This window comes from Haematobia irritans, chromosome 5 (genome assembly GCF_050003625.1).
Source record: "Haematobia irritans isolate KBUSLIRL chromosome 5, ASM5000362v1, whole genome shotgun sequence".
NCBI lineage: Eukaryota > Metazoa > Arthropoda > Insecta > Diptera > Muscidae > Haematobia > Haematobia irritans.
In genome coordinates this window covers 69,127,203-69,142,089 of record NC_134401.1, presented here as the reverse complement: position 1 = coordinate 69,142,089, position 14,887 = coordinate 69,127,203, and the positions used below count along the sequence as shown (strand labels likewise).

The window sequence follows — 14,887 nt, the reverse complement described above, 5'->3', positions numbered from 1 at the left end:
TTGCCAAGTCCTCTAGGAGTAAAGATGTCGTTTTTATTTCCTTATATTCCAAATATGTATAATTTTATGCCTTTTTTGCTGATTTAGTTTTCACTTCAGTGAAAAACTGCCGTTAAACTCGAACTTAGTATCCACCTTTTGGTAAAAATAGTACATTTTAAGCAAAAAATATTAAGTAAAAATTTTGTCGGAAGAGCGTAGTTTTCGAGATACAGACCCTTTAAAATTGGGTATAGGTGGACGGCCTTCGGCCGGGGTTTGAGACTTTCACCTATGGACAGAGCCCAAAGTGGGCTAACGCGAACATCTCTCAGGGTCCATTTTATTCTAAATATATTACATTTAGGATGATTATGTGCGATGGCGGCTAATTCCAATATCGGACCACTTGTACCAAAGTAGATTTAAGCCGAGGAATGTGGTAAATAAAACTTACCAAAGTCTTTTACCGCAATCACACACAATAAATTGTATATATAAATATTTAATATTATATGTTTTATCCGATACATTTTATTTTCCCGCACTGCTTTGCTAAGCTCGCTTTGCTAAATATCTCTATACGCCACATAGACACCGTTTAATTCGAATAGGTTTTCGCCATTTAGAAAAATACACGGATGTCCAAATTCTTCATCTATTAAAGAAAAGGCAAAAGGTTATAATTTATTTTTGAGTCAACAAAAGTTTTGTTATTTCTAAAGCTGATATTAGGTTAGGTGTAGGTTCGATATTGCAGACTCTAAGAGACTTTTCAGTCTATTGTGAAAGCTAATATTGGTTTATTTTTGTTGATGAAAATTAGTTCATTTATATTAATTAATTAAATTATTAATTAAATTCAATTATACTCATGCGTTTTTTAGTTTTTCGCTCTCCCTTATGAAAATGAGTACCGAAAATGTGAGTTTTTGTTACACAATAAATAAAAGTTTATCCAAAAACGGGTTTAAATAATAGGGATTTGTACACTGAAAAAAGCATGCCCGGTTCCAAAGATTTTGTCTTTACTTTAACAATTTGGGTATTGATTCCGAGACAAAGAAGCGGAGAATACAAGTAAGGATACTTTAAAGACGCAATTCTCTTTTAAATTTGGGTTTTGTGTACTTGTTTTTAGGAAGCAACTGTTAATTTTTATTTTTTTCAGACTTTTTCGTCAGATGCTATCAAATTCCTCTAAAAACGAGTAAACGATAACTTTATTTTCCAAATTAAGACTCGCCTTCTGAATTAGCTGAACTACTGCTGAATTAGCAAACGTGTTAGCTAAAATGTTTGATACATATCGCTGCTGAAATAGCAAACTGCGTTAGTTGAAATAGCTAATATTTTTCTGTTATAACAACTACAAATATTTGTTGTCTTAGCAATAAACTATTTTTTATCGACATTTTAAACTAAAATTCACAGATTTTTATTGACTGTATGAAATAAATCGAATTCAGTATTTTATGTTACATTCGGTAGATATTCATATTACATACGGTATAACATATTCAGTATTTTAAGTTACATAAGGTGCATCGAATTTATAACATAGTACTTAATTCATTTAAATACGAAATTGATATTTAAGATTTTTATGTATATATTTTACATACATTTTGTTTATAACAATGTTTGTAGGAACTATTGTTTTCCACTTAATTATTAATAGATTTCTCATATATTAAAGAACATAAAGAATTTAGATTAATATAAAAAAGTTAATGTTAAACGAATATCCAAACATTAGCCTATTGCGGCGGATACATTGAAATCCGTAAATGAATGGATTTAGTAAATTTGTGAAGTAAATCGAAATCAGTCTTTCAAGTTACATAGGGTACATCGAATAAAGCACGACTTTACTACTTATGTTCATTTAAATAGGCTATTAACGATTTTGAATCACCTGAAAAGGTGTCTGAATTTAAATTGATTTCAAAAAAATAGTTTTGAACGAATGTCCAAATATTTTCCGCTTGCGGCGGGTACTTTAAATTAAAAACGAAAAATAAATGGAAGCATGTTGCGATTCCATTTATTATAGTTTCACATTTGTATAAAATATCTCTATACGCCACATAGACGCCGTTTAATTCGAATAGGTTTTCGCCATTTAGAAAAATACACGGATGTCCATTAAATGTTGCAATAGTATTTTGATGTCGAAAAATCTTCAAAATGTTTTCTTGAATTTCAGCAATTGTATATCCGAGTTTTATTGTTTTCCTTAAAACTTTTGGTTTTTAAAATTGCGGGGAGCAAATAAAGAAGAATTGTGTTACGGGTGTCTGCAATGAAAATAAGTAAAACAGCAATTAATAAATACTTCTGTGTTAAAGGAATTTTAAATAAAAATTACCGAAAGAATTGGTAATATTTGTTTTAAAAATTTTATATTACTAGGTCGAAAACCTTTGTTGTTAGTACATATCTTATTTAATATCATAATTTATCATGGTTTTAAATTCTTTAATAAAATAAATAAAAATAGTTTATATTAAATTTGGGACGTTCATTTTCGAAATTTGCATTCCCTCGATAGATTAGTATTTGACGCCAATGATTTATTCTTTACTTTTAACTAATTGTTTTTAAGAAACGAAATAGCTTCGGTTACAAATGCATGTGAGTAAATTGTCTTTATAAGAATATATTATGGAATTTAATTTAGCAGGTAGTATATTTTCCCAATAAACCAGTTTACTTTTTTCTTATCAAATACAATCTTTCCACATGTTACGTAGCAAAACAAATATCACGAACGGAAATACTTACCTTCGCAAAGAGACTTTTCTTGGCCCAATAAGTTCTTTAGTAGCTCCTTTGCGTTAGAGTCCTTTATGTGTAACTTGTAGAAGGCAAGGATATTTTTTTCAAAAATTTCCCATTTCCCATAGATCTTTTTGTCGGCTGATGGACACAAGGTTTTAAAATCGATTTCAATCTAAAATGGAAATACGTATAAATAAAGTTTAACATTTTCATAAAATCCATAAAAATAATGAAATACTCATTTGAAACTTGCCAATGCAAGGGGCAATTTGTAAGATGGCCATTCTATAAAAACGTCGTCTATGGCTGCATTCTTGCGTATTTAGCGCGTCCTTTGATTTGAAGTCTCGCTCCAAATTTGTAAAATTTCAGCGGAGTTTGTTTTGTTGAATTTCAGCCAGCTACGTTTTGATGCAAATTCTTCATCTATTAAAGAAAAGGCAAAAGGTTATAATTTATTTTTGAGTCAACAAAAGTTTTGTTATTTCTAAAGCTGATATTAGGTTAGGTGTAGGTTCGATATTGCAGACTCTAAGAGACTTTTCAGTCTATTGTGAAAGCTAATATTAGTTTATTTTTGTTCATGAAAATTAGTTCATTTATATTAAATTTTTTGATCGTTCCCGTTCAATCAATATCATTTGTAAAGGGTGATTCTTTTGAGGTTAGGATTTTCATGCATTAGTATTTGACAGATCACGTGGGATTTCAGACATGGTGTCAAAGAGAAAGATGCTCAGTATGCTTTGACATTTCATCATGAATAGACTTACTAACGAGCAACGCTTGCAAATCATTGAATTTTATTACCAAAATCAGTGGCAGAAAATCCGCTTTTTTATCGACAAATTTTGTTCAGCGATGAGGCTCATTTCTGGTTGAATGGCTACGTAAATAAGCAAAATTGCCGCATTTGGAGTGAAGAGCAACCAGAAGCCGTTCAAGAACTGCCCATGCATCCCGAAAAATGCACTGTTTGGTGTGGTTTGTACGCTGGTGGAATCATTGGACCGTATTTTTTCAAAGATGCTGTTGGACGCTACGTTACGGTGAATGGCGATCGCTATCGTTCGATGCTAACAAACTTTTTGTTGCCAAAAATGGAAGAACTGAACTTGGTTGACATGTGGTTTCAACAAGATGGCGCTACATGCCACACAGCTCGCGATTCTATGGCCATTTTGAGGGAAAACTTCGGAGAACAATTCATCTCAAGAAATGGACCGGTAAGTTGGCCACCAAGATCATGCGATTTGACGCCTTTAGACTATTTTTTGTGGGGCTACGTCAAGTCTAAAGTCTACAGAAATAAGCCAGCAACTATTCCAGCTTTGGAAGACAACATTTCCGAAGAAATTCGGGCTATTCCGGCCGAAATGCTCGAAAAAGTTGCCCAAAATTGGACTTTCCGAATGGACCACCTAAGACGCAGCCGCGGTCAACATTTAAATGAAATTATCTTCAAAAAGTAAATGTCATGGACCAATCTAACGTTTCAAATAAAGAACCGATGAGATTTTGCAAATTTTATGCGTTTTTTTAAAAAAAAAAGTTATCAAGCTCTTAACAAATCACCCTTTATTTACTTCCGTCATTGATCCCTTGCATTGTCTCCTAATATTGTATTTTTTCGACACGAGCCAGCCTTTTGCTCTTTGTCCAAGAATTTTAGTGTACCACGATTCCTGGAAAAAGAAAATTATTAGAGCAAAAGTTCACCCAAAGAAATTTGTTTGTAGACATAGGAAAAGTCTGCTAAAACAACAAAAAGTTCAATGAAAAACGGAAACCGGTTACTTTTTGTTGAAATATCTGCTACTTTTTTAAACTCGATTTCACTAAAATATGCTTTAATTACATGAAACAAATAATAAAATTGAAAATAGAATAAAAACTATATAGTAATATTGTATTGTAGTGAGTTATAAAACGACCAAACTGTTTGCTGATCAAATTTAGGAATTTTTAAAGTGTACTGGCGTGCAACAATATACAAAAAATACATTTTTAGTTCGGTTTTTTTAAGGCAAAAAGAATTTACAATTTGATGTTCGCTCAATACTGCTGTTTTTAGCTGACCCTTTTTCTATTAGTGATACGTACGCTTGATTCTTTAGGAAATAGCACGGCTATTTGTTTTGCCAAGTCCTCTAGGAGTAAAGATGTCGTTTTTATTTCCTTATATTCCAAATATGTATAATTTTATGCCTTTTTTGCTGATTTAGTTTTCACTTCAGTGAAAAAATGCCGCTAAACTCGAACTTAATATCCACCTTTTGGTAAAAATAGTACATTTTAAGCAGAAAATATTAAGTAAAAATTTTGTCGGAAGAGCGTAGTTTTCGAGATACCGACCCTTTAAAATTGGGTATAGGTGGACGGCCTTCGGCCGGGGTTTGAGACTTTCACCTATGGACAGAGCCCAAAGTGGGCTAACGCGAACATCTCTCAGGGTCCATTTTATTCTAAATATATTACATTTAGGATGATTATGTACGATGGCGGCTAATTCCAATATCGGACCACTTGTACTAAAGTAGATTTAAGCCGAGGAATGTGGTAAATAAAACTTATCAAAGTCTTTTACCGCAATCACACACAATAAATTGTATATATAAATATTTAATATTATATGTTTTATCCGATACATTTTATTTTCCCGCACTGCTTTGCTAAGCTCGCTTTGCTAAATATCTCTATACGCCACATAGACACCGTTTAATTCGAATAGGTTTTCGCCATTTAGAAAAATACACGGATGTCCAAATTCTTCATCTATTAAAGAAAAGGCAAAAGGTTATAATTTATTTTTCAGTCAACAAAAGTTTTGTTATTTCTAAAGCTGATATTAGGTTAGGTGTAGGTTCGATATTGCAGACTCTAAGAGACTTTTCAGTCTATTGTGAAAGCTAATATTGGTTTATTTTTGTTCATGAAAATTAGTTCATTTATATTAATTAATTAAATTATTAATTAAATTCAATTATACTCATGCGTTTTTTAGTTTTTCGCTCTCCCTTATGAAAATGAGTACCGAAAATGTGAGTTTTTGTTACACAATAAATAAAAGTTTATCCAAAAACGGGTTTAAATAATAGGGATTTGTACACTGAAAAAAGCATGCCCGGTTCCAAAGATTTTGTCTTTACTTTAACAATTTGGGTTTTGATTCCGAGACAAAGAAGCGGAGAATACAAGTAAGGATACTTTAAAGACGCAATTCTCTTTTTTAAATTTGGGTTTTGTGTACTTGTTTTTAGGAAGCAACTGTTAATTTTTAATTTTTTCAGACTTTTTCGTCAGATGCTATCAAATTCCTCTAAAAACGAGTAAACGATAACTTTATTTTCCAAATTAAGACTCGCCTTCTGAATTAGCTGAACTACTGCTGAATTAGCAAACGTGTTAGCTAAAATGTTTGATACATATCGCTGCTGAAATAGCAAACTGCGTTAGTTGAAATAGCTAATATTTTTCTGTTATAACAACTACAAATATTTGTTGTCTTAGCAATAAACTATTTTTTATCGACATTTTAAACTAAAATTCACAGATTTTTATTGACTGTATGAAATAAATCGAATTCAGTATTTTATGTTACATTCGGTAGATATTCATATTACATACGGTATAACATATTCAGTATTTTAAGTTACATAAGGTGCATCGAATTTATAACATAGTACTTAATTCATTTAAATACGAAATTGATATTTAAGATTTTTATGTATATATTTTACATACATTTTGTTTATAACAATGTTTGTAGGAACTATTGTTTTCCACTTAATTATTAATAGATTTCTCATATATTAAAGAACATAAAGAATTTATATTAATATAAAAAAGTTAATGTTAAACGAATATCCAAACATTAGCCTATTGCGGCGGATACATTGAAATCCGTAAATGAATGGATTTAGTAAATTTGTGAAGTAAATCGAAATCAGTCTTTCAAGTTACATAGGGTACATCGAATAAAGCACGACTTTACTACTTATGTTCATTTAAATAGGCTATTAACGATTTTGAATCACCTGAAAAGGTGTCTGAATTTAAATTGATTTCAAAAAAATAGTTTTGAACGAATGTCCAAATATTTTCCGCTTGCGGCGGGTACTTTAAATTAAAAACGAAAAATAAATGGAAGCATGTTGCGATTCCATTTATTATAGTTTCACATTTGTATAAAATATCTCTATACGCCACATAGACGCCGTTTAATTCGAATAGGTTTTCGCCATTTAGAAAAATACACGGATGTCCATTAAATGTTGCAATAGTATTTTGATGTCGAAAAATCTTCAAAATGTTTTCTTGACTTTCAGCAATTGTATATCCGAGTTTTATTGTTTTCCTTAAAACTTTTGGTTTTTAAAATTGCGGGGAGCAAATAAAGAAGAATTGTGTTACGGGTGTCTGCAATGAAAATAAGTAAAACAGCAATTAATAAATACTTCTGTGTTAAAGGAATTTTAAATAAAAATTACCGAAAGAATTGGTAATATTTGTTTTAAAAATTTTATATTACTAGGTCGAAAACCTTTGTTGTTAGTACATATCTTATTTAATATCATAATTTATCATGGTTTTAAATTCTTTAATAAAATAAATAAAAATAGTTTATATTAAATTTGGGACGTTCATTTTCGAAATTTGCATTCCCTTGATAGATTAGTATTTGACGCCAATGATTTATTCTTTACTTTTAACTAATTGTTTTTAAGAAACGAAATAGCTTCGGTTACAAATGTATGTGAGTAAATTGTCTTTATAAGAATATATTATGGAAATTAATTTAGCAGGTAGTATATTTTCCCAATAAACCAGTTTACTTTTTTTCTTATCAAATACAATCTTTCCACATGTTACGTAGCAAAACAAATATCACGAACGGAAATACTTACCTTCGCAAAGAGACTTTTCTTGGTCCAATAAGTTCTTTAGTAGCTCCTTTGCGTTAGAGTCCTTTATGTGTAACTTGTAGAAGGCAAGGATATTTTTTTCAAAAATTTCCCATTTCCCATAGATCTTTTTGTCGGCTGATGGATACAAGGTTTTAAAATCGATTTCAATCTAAAATGGAAATACGTATAAATAAAGTTTAACATTTTCATAAAATGCATAAAAATAATGAAATACTCATTTGAAACTTGCCAATGCAAGGGGCAATTTGTAAGATGGCCATTCTATAAAAACGTCGTCTATGGCTGCATTCTTGCGTATTTAGCGCGTCCTTTGATTTGAAGTCTCGCTCCAAATTTGTAAAATTTCAGCGGAGTTTGTTTTGTTGAATTTCAGCCAGCTACGTTTTGATGCAAATTCTTCATCTATTAAAGAAAAGGCAAAAGGTTATAATTTATTTTTGAGTCAACAAAAGTTTTGTTATTTCTAAAGCTGATATTAGGTTAGGTGTAGGTTCGATATTGCAGACTCTAAGAGACTTTTCAGTCTATTGTGAAAGCTAATATTAGTTTATTTTTGTTCATGAAAATTAGTTCATTTATATTAAATTTTTTGATCGTTCCCGTTCAATCAATATCATTTGTATTTACTTCCGTCATTGATCCCTTGCATTGTCTCCTAATATTGTATCTTTCCGAAACGATCCAGCCTTTTGCTCTTTGTCCAAGAATTTTAGTGTACCACGATTCCTGGAAAAAGAAAATTATTAGAGCAAAAGTTCACCTAAAGAAATTTGTTTGTAGACATAGGAAAAGTCTGCTAAAACAACAAAAAGTTCAATGAAAAACGGAAACCGGTTACTTTTTGTTGAAATATCTGCTACTTTTTTAAACTCGATTTCACTAAAATATGCTTTAATTACATGAAACAAATAATAAAATTGAAAATAGAATAAAAACTATATAGTAATATTGTATTGTAGTGAGTTATAAAACGACCAAACTGTTTGCTGATCAAATTTAGGAATTTTTAAAGTGTACTGGCGTGCAACAATATACAAAAATACATTTTTAGTTCGGTTTTTTTAAGGCAAAAAGAATTTACAATTTGATGTTCGCTCAATACTGCTGTTTTTAGCTGACCCTTTTTCTATTAGTGATACGTACGCTTGATTCTTTAGGAAATAGCACGGCTATTTGTTTTGCCAAGTCCTCTAGGAGTAAAGATGTCGTTTTTATTTCCTTATATTCCAAATATGTATAATTTTATGCCTTTTTTGCTGATTTAGTTTTCACTTCAGTGAAAAAATGCCGCTAAACTCGAACTTAATATCCACCTTTTGGTAAAAATAGTACATTTTAAGCAGAAAATATTAAGTAAAATTTTTGTCGGAAGAGCGTAGTTTTCGAGATACCGACCCTTTAAAATTGGGTATAGGTGGACGGCCTTCGGCCGGGGTTTGAGACTTTCACCTATGGACAGAGCCCAAAGTGGGCTAACGCGAACATCTCTCAGGGTCCATTTTATTCTAAATATATTACATTTAGGATGATTATGTGCGATGGCGGCTAATTCCAATATCGGACCACTTGTACTAAAGTAGATTTAAGCCGAGGAATGTGGTAAATAAAACTTACCAAAGTCTTTTACCGCAATCACACAAAATAAATTGTATATATAAATATTTAATATTATATGTTTTATCCGATACATTTTATTTTCCCGCACTGCTTTGCTAAGCTCGCTTAAGAATGGCACTAAAAACAGAGTTGACATTTGATCTAATAGCCGGCCAGCTAATATAGTTGCGTTTTTGTTCTGTTGATAAAAAATAATGGTTCGTTCACATTTAGGTATCTACTATGTACGGTTTTTTTTCACGAAAACACTAAATTAAAAGAGCAAACATATATATGAAGACGACTACAGTTATTTAAATTCAATTATAGTTGGAAAAGATCTAATGTATTGATAGCGAAACATTTAATATCTCTAAATTAATCGATTAAAAAAGTTACGGTGAAAATTACCGTGAAATTGATTTCAGCTTGAAAACTAAACATAGTACTTACCTTAACCCTAAACAGCTTATCTACGTCTGAGATACTCATGCGTTTTTTTAGTTTTTCGCTCTCCCTTATGAAAATGAGTACCGAAAATGTGTTTTTGTTACACAATAAATAAAAGTTTATCCAAAAACGGGTTTAAATAATAGGGATTTGTACACTGAAAAAAGCATGCCCGGTTCCAAAGATTTTGTCTTTACTTTAACAATTTGGGTATTGATTCCGAGCCAAAGAAGCGGAGAATACAAGTAAGGATACTTTAAAGACGCAATTCTCTTTTAAATTTGGGTTTTGTGTACTTGTTTCTGGAAGCAAATGTTAATTTTTAATTTTTTCAGACTCTTTCGTCAGATGCTATCAAATTCCTCTAAAAACGAGTAAACGATAACTTTATTTTCCAAATTAAGACTCGACTTCCAGTAGAAATTATGCTATGTTTCAAGTAAAAAACGTCTTTAAAATAAGGTGTTGAAAAACATATCCTATTTTTTTAACGATGTTTTGCTTTGTAGGCAAGATGCAAACAGGAAACAAATTAAAATACAATTTTATTAATTTTAAAGATTTTTTCTGAATTATTAAAGTCACGTTAACCTTACACCAAAAATTTTATCTTTCATGTTATGATACACATTTTTAAGTAAAATCACTTAATTGTAAGGACAATTCAAACTTCATTGAAAAGTTGATTGACTTTTGGACAAGGAAAAAAACTTTATATTAGAGAAATGCGTCTTACATGCTAAGCAAAATTTGCATTCGTATTCTAAAGACATGAAATCTTTGACCTCACGACAATATTTTTTTCAGTGTATATAGAATCGGTGTAAGTACAAACATTTAAAAAAAATCCTGCAAATTTTGTACACATGATAACAAACTATGATACGTCCCACAGACGTATGATTAGCTTATCCGTGACTTCCACTAGGATAAGCTTTCTAGGGTTAAATGTCATCTTAGGTCTGTGTAATTGTGATGCCGATTAACAACTAAAATATAAGTACCCATATATTTTATATACCATAAATGAACTTAGTAATAAGCTTTATACATCAAAAGAAATGTAATAATGTAAAGAGTCCATTTATTCGTAGCACGCGTTTATATTAGGGATTCAGTAACATATGACAAAATAAAAAGAAGAAGAAAACTTTGTTTTGTATAGTTAACAAGAGAGAGATAAACTATTGTTAATATTCACAAGAAATGGTGGAATACTATTGGATCAAAATGTCCGCAACGGAGGATCACAAAAGCCAAGAATGCCTCCATAATGAACTTGTGACTGTTTGGTGTCACTGCGGAAGTTGTTTTTTTATGACCGTAGATGGATTATTTTGATCCAAGGCAACATTTGCTATGAAGAACAGGGATAGGTGCCACACAAGCAACAAAACCCATGCTCCTATACGGGTAATTTCGCTACAAGGATATACCTGGTTATCATGCCCGCCTTGCATACACAAGGTCGTAGGATCGATTCCTGATTCGACCTAACACCAAAAAGTTTTTCAGCGGTGGATTATCCCACCTCAGTAATGCCGGTGACATTTCTGAGTGTTTGAAAGCTCCTCTAAATGGTTTCACTCGGATATAATCAGTAGGTCCCTTGTCATTGAGCTTAAATGGAATCGGACAGCACTCTGTGATAAGAAAGAAGTTCATCTATGTGGTATCACAATGGATTGAATAGTCTGAGTGAGCCTGATACATCGGGCTGCCACCAAACCTATACCTCGAAGGTGATCTCATTTGGCAATTGGAAGAAAAAATGGAAAAAATATGAAAACAATAAACAGCCTCTAATTTATAATAAAACAAATTAAAAGTTTCTTTCATTATCAAAATAACTTTTTAAGAAACATAGATTTCTTTTCGAAGAAGAGAATATACGTCCTGCCTTGCATTTCTAGGTTTTACAATGGCCACATACTTTAATTTCTGCCAGTACATATGAGCCGAAACAATTTAAATCTAAATGCTAGCTTTATTTTGCTAGAAAATTTGATAAGTTAGGTTTATAAATAATTGTGAAAATAGATGGTTTTAGGAACACCATTCGCCATAGTTCAGTCACTATTTGGAATAATGTTGAAAGTATATGGTATTTTCCAAGTCCAAGGGTACTGTTTAGCGCGCAATAGAAAATTTCTATATTTTGCCTTTCGGAATAATAAGATATTAGATTTAGTTTCAAATTTTACAAAATTTTATTTAATAAATTATTCATATAGAAATTTCTCTTATATTTAAAACAATAACAATGTGCAATAATTCAATGTGCAATAGAAAGGGAAATCAATGTGCAATACAAAAAGGGAAAATAATGTGCAATAAAAACAAAGATGTGCAATAAAAATTCAGGGAATTGTGCAATATTAGGATTAAGATTAGTTTAAGTTTTAATTCAATAGTTTTTATTAGTGTCCAGCACTTTCACTTTTGTGTTGTATGTGTCCATCACTTTCACTTGTGTTCTCAGTGTTATATGTTTGTTGGGTCACTTTGTATTAACGTCTTCCTAGAAAAATCTTTGTTTTATTTCTGTTGTTTGTTCACTAAATGTTTATTGTTATTTATTATAAATGTTTATACGAAAAAAAAACAACACACACTTGGCACTTCCGATAATTCACTTTACGGGGGGAGCAGAACGGAGAAAAACGATTTTCAATAGTCGACGCGCGAGATTCAACTAACTTCATTTGATCATTTGTCAATGTTTGGAATCTTCCCATTAAACGGAGATTTTCCAATCACTATTCCAAACATTCCAAATAAACAAATGAAGGACAAAAGGAAATTTCGAAAATTGAAGTTGTCCGCTATGTACAGTGGAACCCAAACATATGAATCCACAGTGGAACCCATATGTATGAATTCCCTGTTCAAGTGAACTTTGAACATTCTGCCCCCCCCAGTGACCAAGTGCTGCTCTTACCTTACTCTCGTAGCGTCACTGTATTTGTGGGTCCTGCAAATATGTACCCCAAAAGTGTTTTTTGGGCGTACACTTCCCCGAGATCCGTGAGGGATATGTCCCGTCGCCTGAGGTAAGCAAAAACGTCCCCTCCGATTTCCAGGTCTATGGGATCATTTGACCGAATATCTCGGTCAGCCATCGGATGTTGAAAGCCCACGCTTGGGTCCTCTAATATCGCCTCCGAATATACCCTCCGGGGTAAATCCCTAGTCACAACAGCATCCACCTTGAAGATCGTCTGCTGACTAGGGTGTCTAGATTGCAGAGCGATCCTCACCAGCCGATGTTCCCCCTTTCGAATTATGGGAAATCCAAATCTTGTCACCACTGAGTACGCTATGCGGGAGATTGGGGCGGATTGGCACAACAAAACCCGAACGCTCACAGTCATTATCTGCCACCTTCACCACCGCCGTCGGTAGAAATACGTTAGAACGGTGATACGGCAGTTCAACCTCTGGCATCATTTCCTCGGCATTGCCTTGGATCAGCGGTATTTGTGGCGAAGGTACTCCCAAGACGGGTTCCAGTTGTGGAGCACCATGAAGCAGGGTATGGTGCCTGATCCTGCACTCTCGGCATCCCGTCACAACTGGGCAATCTGGTGTCAGGTGGCTCCTGGCCAAGCAATTTCTGCAAAAGTGAAAATTTTCAATTCCAAAGTAAATTCTTGTTTTCAAAGAATAGGTTAGATTCGTTAAATTTTCCCCGAAGAAAAATTCGGGTCACTTCCCTTAAACCCAACCACAACGATGAAAAACCCCCGGGTCAATTCGACAAATCGGTCAAAAAGAATTGTTTATAAATTCCCACCACGACAAAAAACCCCGGGTCAATTAAGGGTCAGAATTTGATATTGAGTCAAAGCTAGATTTATAAGCGAAAACAAAATTTTAAAATTATATATAAAGAAATAATAAAATAAAAATTTATTCAATTTTTTATAGATATTTGTAACTAAATGACGAAAAATTATTTTTATTTTTCAAATTTTCGCAGAAATCAAATTTATAAATTACAACCGAATTAGTATGTGATGAAAATCGCAGTTAAATTTATAAAAAAAATAAAAAATTGAACCGCAAAAAAAATTGTTTTTAGTTTTAAAAATTTTTTGAAATATTAAATTAAATTTTTAAATTTAAAATATTAAAACGGAAAAGGTTCAATGTTAATTTTATTATTTTTCAAAAAAAAATTTTTTTTTGATTAAAAAATTATGAAACATATTTTTAAAATTTTCACGAAGATGATTTTGTTTGAAAAGTTTTATAAAAAAAATGTACACCGAAAATTTTAAAACCTTTCGCGAAAAATTAAATTTTATATTATTAAATTGTTTTCGAAGAATTGAATGGAAATAAATATTATTGTATGTATTGGTACTCACTTTGCGATGTATTTTTTGTGGGTCTGGGATTGTTGTTGTTACCTGTTTGCGCCTTTTTGATCGTCGTTTGTGTTGTTGTTGATGTAAATTTTGTTGCTGGCTTTGGGTCGATTGGATTTTTTTTTTTGTAGTGTCTTTTAAATTTTGCTTTAGCTTTAGTTTTTTATTGTACGTTGAAAATTGACCGTTATTGCGGTAATTTTTAAAGTCCAAGGTCCAAACGTACAGTTTTTTCAAAAGTTTATTGTTGTTAATAATTATCCGACCGTACCGAAATAATTTGGGTTTTGAAAAATGCACAATTAATAAAATTTTTTATTTTAGTGTCGAAAAATTTATTGTTCAACTTGGGTTTGATATGAAATTTTTACAAAAAAAATAAAATTGATTAAAAGATATGAAAATGCGAACTAAATTTTTTTTCAAATTATTATAATTCTTTCCAAGTTGCACGGTAAAATTTTGACGGTGTCACAATTTGTTATTAACAAATTTTTCTTTTTTTTTCACTGTCACAAATTATTAACCAAAAACAATTTTAATTATTTTAATTTGTTTTATTTTCTTTGTTGCACCCTGTTGTTGTTATTGGTTTTAATTTGTTAGTGGTCGGCTTGTGTTTTATGTCAATTGTCACTTGTTTGTATGTATATTTTCAATTGTTTCTTTTCCACCAATTTCTTGGAATATTATTTAATTGTTTTTTTGTAATTTTTTCAATAAATACCACCACAAATTAAACAAATTAAAACATCAAACAAATTAACTTTTTGTCTA

General features: G+C 31.5%; 2 long non-coding RNA genes across 4 annotated transcripts; both read right to left on the bottom strand.

Moving 5' to 3' along the window:
• Window positions 1-1,393: 1,393 nt before the first annotated feature.
• On the bottom strand, window positions 1,394-5,562 carry LOC142238065 (uncharacterized). Of its 2 annotated transcripts, none has more exons than XR_012722631.1 (6): window positions 5,119-5,562; window positions 4,867-5,036; window positions 4,350-4,448; window positions 3,002-3,189; window positions 2,767-2,935; window positions 1,394-2,279 (listed from the first exon to the last, which is right to left on the bottom strand). It is a non-coding gene; the product is annotated as an uncharacterized LOC142238065 (long non-coding RNA). The 2 variants fall into 2 exon arrangements; XR_012722630.1 differs by having other exon boundaries at window positions 3,017-3,189; window positions 5,119-5,557.
• Window positions 5,563-11,923: 6,361 nt separating this feature from the next.
• Window positions 11,924-14,497, bottom strand: LOC142238064 (uncharacterized). Of its 2 annotated transcripts, XR_012722629.1 has the most exons (3): window positions 14,111-14,497; window positions 12,679-13,353; window positions 11,924-12,258 (listed from the first exon to the last, which is right to left on the bottom strand). It is a non-coding gene; the product is annotated as an uncharacterized LOC142238064 (long non-coding RNA). The 2 variants fall into 2 exon arrangements; XR_012722628.1 differs by lacking the exon at window positions 14,111-14,497 and having other exon boundaries at window positions 12,679-13,481.
• Window positions 14,498-14,887: the final 390 nt, after the last annotated feature.